Source organism: Myotis davidii, unplaced genomic scaffold (genome assembly GCF_000327345.1).
Source record: "Myotis davidii unplaced genomic scaffold, ASM32734v1 scaffold44, whole genome shotgun sequence".
Taxonomy (NCBI): Eukaryota; Metazoa; Chordata; class Mammalia; order Chiroptera; family Vespertilionidae; genus Myotis; species Myotis davidii.
Genome location: NW_006299705.1, coordinates 15,470,078 through 15,475,740, shown reverse-complemented (window position 1 = coordinate 15,475,740; position 5,663 = coordinate 15,470,078). Strand labels below are relative to the sequence as shown.

Below are 5,663 nucleotides of genomic sequence, written 5' to 3'. Positions count from 1 at the left end.
CATTTTAATTCTTTTATCCATTCTGAGTTTATTTTTGTGTATGGTAAGTTGGTGATCTACTTTCATTTTTTTGCATGTATCAGTCCAATTTTCCCAACACCTTTTATTGAAGAGACTGTCTTGATTCCATTGTATGCTCTTGCCTCCTTTGTTAAATATTAATTGAGCATAGTGGTTTGGGTCGATTTCTGGGTTCTCTATTCTATTCCATTGGTCTATATGTCTGAAATTTAGAATAGAACCAGATTTTTCTTGTTAGGTCTTCGCTAGTTTGAAATCTATTTTTTAAATGTCATGAATTGTATTAGAGGTGAATCGTTATGATCTCATACTCTGAAATAAGATTTAAACCTCTGAACATATAGTTGCTTGTCTTCCAAAAGCTTAAAGTCCAGTGGTAAAGATATTGGAAAAGACATTATTAATAACCTAAGTGTTGGGAAGGAGGAATTCAAAATTCTTAGCTATGTCTGGGAAGTAGGTTGCAATGCCAGGCAAGGAAGGTGTTAAAGCTAGGCAAGGAGAGAATGGGCTAGCATTCCAGGCAAAGAAACACATTTTGCTAAGGCTCTGTGGTGGAAAAGTTCCTTATGCGTTTGCGAATTCAAAAGAAATGTGATTACACAGAACAGAGAGTGAGGAAAGCCTGTGTAAGATGAAGTTTGAGCAGTAGGCAGGGGCCAGATCTGGTAGGGCATTTCTGAATTTAAGGGCTCGGGTCTTATCCTTCTTTATAGCACCGGGAGACTATCAGATTTGCATTTTTAAAGGGGTAACATGTCTGCTAACAGGAGATATGATCTGAAGGGAATTGTGCTATATTAGGTATAGCAGAAGGTGGCTTCAGAAGTAATCCAAAGAAGAGATAATAACCCGATGATAGACTAGAATGGTGATAGTAGAGGTGGGTAGAACTAGGGATCTTTCAAGATTAGCTCGAAGGACTTGATTGACTGTAAGGAATAAAAGAAGGACAAGGCGTCATGATACTTAGGCTTTTGGCTCGAGCAGTTAGGTGAATGGTAGTGCCATTATGGAGTTGGTGAGCACACTTAAGGAGAAATAGGTTTGGACATACGTAGATGGATTCAGTTTGAACATAGTGAATTTGAGGTGCCTATGAAATCGCTGCAAGGAGATATATGTAGTTAGTTGGACACATTTATAAGTCTATGTCTTTGGTAAGCTATTTAAGAAGCTATTTAAGGATGGCTTAAAGGAGGTCTCTTCTTTAGAGCAGGTAAAAGGAAAATGTGTGAGCAAATGATCTGAAGCTGATGTAAATGAAGGACAGCTGGGGATATAGACTGGACTCCAGGGAATGCTAATGGAAAGTTGGAGGAATGAATTTTATTTCAAAGATATGCTGAAAGAACAGTTACTTCAAAAGATTTTTTAAAGTTTAGAATGTACTCACTAAGAATGAAGTATAAAAGGTTTTAAAGGGGGAAAATTGGGCCAAGATGAAGATGATTTTAGTGAAATTTAAGATGTAGTTCTGACTTAAGAGGATATACACCCAGGGTAAATGTTCTTTAGTTCTAATTAGACAACTCATTGCCATTCATATCATAGTCTCTTTAATGTAAAGATGCTAGAGGAGCCCTTTTAGGCTTAGCCAAACTGACATTATTGAATAATATTAAATCTTAATTACTAAGAACATTTTTCTTTCTCTTTCTTTCTCTATATTCCTCCCTCCATCTTTCCTCCTTTTCTACTCTCTCTTCATCTTTACCCAGGAGGAAGCTAGGATGAAATGTTTAGATAAATGAGACATAAAAGGGAAAAGTGTTTTCTTTTTAAAATAATTAGGTAACTTGCAGGGTGGAAAAAATAATTTTAAATGATCTGTAAGTTCCAAGGTAATAACTTTGTGTACATTTAATTTGCATAGGATTTAAGAAATAATGCTTAAGGTTACGTATGTTTTTCTTAGTGACTATTTTTTGTGAAGCATTAAATAATTTTTAAAATTTTTACTAAACTGTGGTACATCCACACAATGAAATACTATGACTATTGAAGTATAATAAAGGTCTCTATTTCTGAGAGAGTAGATCATCAGTATAAATTTTTAGATGATAAGTAACACAGTATTTGGTCTTCAGACGATAGGAATACATTGTGCAACACTGTATGTACAGTATGCTGTCTTTTCCAAGAAACAGTGGGAAATAATACATTTTTATTTGCTTAGACTGCACTAAGAAACATGGGAAGATGCATAAGAAGCTAGTAAGATTACCAGCAAGGGTCAGAATGAGGAGGTATACAATGGAGGAAGTCAGGGGTGGGAGTGAGACTTCTCAATGTCTATTGTGTTCTGTTTTCATGTTTCAATCTTGTGAATTTACTTTCAACACAAAAAGTAATTTTGAAAATATTTTAAATATATTGCTTGTGTGTTTTTATAAACTGAAAAGTCACATTTTTGTGAGCACTACCAATTATTTTTCATTCATTCATTGTTCATGTGTATCTACAGTGTGGTTGTTGCTACAATAAATTAGGATACATGTAATTCTTATTTGTTAAGGGCTCACTTTGGTGGGCAAATGAGAATGTGAGGTAATCACTGTGGAGCACTAAATGTCATAAGAAAGGCATAGTTATTGGCAGGATCAGTGAAAACTTTAGGTAGGAGGTAGCATTTGAATTTTTTTTTGAGCAGTTGGAGAAAAATGAGGAAGTTAGGAGAATTTTAGATGGGGGATGAGCATAGTCACAAACATGGAAAATTATAGGACTTGCTCCTGTGAATCTTTGCTTTTGACAGGCAATATGGATGAAAATTATCCTTGAGAAGAGCTGTGGTCTTGTAACATTTCAATAAATTAAAATATTTTGAAGAAAGCCAGTTGTTGTTACCCTGTTTGTCATTGGCCACATCTACTAGTGCATTGAAATACTTGTGAAAATACAGGCAGTCTCAGTAGCACCTGAACTAGGAATATGTACAGTATGGGAAATTTTTAAATAACATTGTATTTTGATATAATTCTACACAGAAAAGTTGAGTGATTACAAAGACCATATAGATTACATATTACATAATTTTTTTCTGAACCATTTGAGAAAAAAGTTGGAAATTTTATGACTTTTTACCTCTAATACATTGGTACATATTTCCTAAGAATATTATTTCATAATTACAGTGCAGTTATCACAATCAGGTAATTTTACATTGATTCAATATTATCAATCTATAAGCCATGCTTGAAAGTTCGTTGTCACATAATGTACTTGATAGCTGATATTCCTCAACTCCAGGACTAAATCTAGGTTCACACTTTGCATTTAGTTGTCATATCTCTTTATTCTCCTTTAATGTGGAACCATTCCTTAGTCTTTTTAAAACTTCCTTGTTATTGACATTTTTATTTGAAGTATAGGACATTTATAGAATGACCCTCAATTTGAGTTTGTCATATGTATTCTCATAAGTAGATTTAGGTAATGGTTATTTTTTTGACAGAAGTACCTTCAATGTGATCTTTATCTTCCATGCATGATATCAAGAGTACACAATTTTGGTTTACTCCAATATTGGTGATGTATGTCAGGTCATACCATAGAGTTATTATTATTTTACTCGTTGTGATTAATCAGTAATTTGGGGGGAAATACTTCAGACTATGTTCTTTATGGAACTTCTACCTTTTAATTTTAGAGTCTATTGCTGATTCTCTAACTCCATCATTTCTTCTGTATGCATTAGTTGACATACTATTGCAGGAAAGAACTTCCTTTCTCCTTTTCTTTTTACTTTATTTATTTCATTATGGAATCATTGATTCTTATTTTATTTAATGGATTATATAATCCATGGCTATCATTATTTTGATGCATAGATAATTCTAGATTTGGCCAGATGACTTATCATCAAGCAAGTTTTGTGTTCTTTTAATATTTATTCATCAATCTTTCAGTATTTTCTTATTTTTTGGTGCAAAATTTTATTTTCTGACTCACCTTGCACTTTCTGTGCTCCAGGCCCTGAATCAGCCTTTCCTCCTAGGCTCTTTGGATTTCCTTTCATCTTGAGAATCAACATGGCCAATCAGGGCCTTCTCAGTTTGCATTTTTCTGACACAGTTTTTCCATAATCTTCCACTTTTAAGGCTACATGATTATAGATTGGATCCACTCAGATAACCCAGGATAATCTCCCCGTCTTGGATTCTTCACATTAGTCATATCTGCAGAGTTTCTTTTACCATCTAACACAGTGGTTCTCAACCTTCCTAATGCGCGACCCTTTAATACAGTTCCTCATGTTGTGGTGACGCCCAATTTCATTGTTACAAATTGAACATAATTAAAGCATAGTGATTAATCATGAAAACAATATGTACTTATATATGTGTTTTCTGATGGTCTTAGGCGACCCCTGTAAAAGGGTCGTTCCACCCCCAAAGGGGTCGCGACCCAAAGGTTGAGAACCGTTGATCTAACGTAACACATTAACAGGTTCTGGAAATTAAGATGTGGACATCTTTGGGTAGCCATGTCTCTGCTTACCCATGTTATAGACAGTAATACTACCTGGTTCCTGTCTTTGCTGAATCCTTTTTTTCTGTTTCCTACCTTTCCCTCTTTGATTCAGTGAATACAAAAGAGGTGTCACGATTCAGAGTAACAATAGTGTTATCTATTTATATAAAAACCGTGGGTGTAAAACCTCACGACCAAGGCTCGACCAACCAGAAGGAAGTCAGTCCTGCAGGGGTTGTCTTGGAAACGGCTGTGCCCTCCCCGAGCTGTTTCCTGTGAGGGCGAGGTTTGAGGCAGGAACCGGCCCTTGGAGCATGGGCCCACTGAGTCCTGGGTCGCCTTGCCAAGGGCTGCACGCTTCCCACCCCCACACCCCTCCCCCGAGCTGTTTCCCGGGAGGGTGAGGTTTGAGGCAGAAACCGGCTCTCTGAGCGTGGAGGCATATCTTTATGAAGTTTTAATACATTATATTAGAGGTTGTGGTAGTACTGTTTTACCCACAGTGTCTACAGGAATTGCTGCAAATTTACTTCTCGGTGGAAGCACCTTTCATTCCCAATATAAATTACCGATTCCATTAAATGAAATTTCAATTTCTAGACTCAATATAAACAGTGAAGTTGCTAAAACTATTAAAAAGGCCCAACTTCTCATTATTGATGAATGCACCATGGCATGCAGTCATTTTATAACGCCATAGACAGATTACTAAAAGAAATTATGAGTCTGAATGTTAAATTTGGTGTGAAAGTTCTCCTTCTTGGAGGGGATTTTCGACAATGTCTCAGTATTGTACGTATGCTATGGGATCGGCCATAGTACAAACAAGTGTAAAGTACTGCAGTGTTTGGCAATGTTTCAGAAAGTTGTCTCTTACAACAAATATGAGATCAGAGGATTCTGCTTATAGTGAATGGTTAGTAAAACTTGGAGATGGCAAACTTGATAGCAGTTTTCATTTAGGAATGGATATTATTGAAATCCCCTGTGAAATGATTTGTAATGGACCTATTATTGAAGCTACCTTTGGAAATACCATATCTATAGATAATATTAAAACTACCTTGGCTGCACATTTGAATCACCTGGGAATCTTTTTAAAATCCTGACTTCTGGGCCTCATCCTCTGGAAATTCTGTTTCTTTGTTACTGATGTCATGGCCCCA

The 5,663-nt window shown here is 35.9% G+C and overlaps 1 protein-coding gene across 1 annotated transcript in view; it reads left to right on the top strand.

Annotated features, from left to right (window-relative positions):
- Positions 1-5,663, top strand: part of FAM172A (family with sequence similarity 172 member A) — a 253,346-nt gene that overhangs the window by 84,354 nt on the left and 163,329 nt on the right. The window lies entirely within an intron of this gene.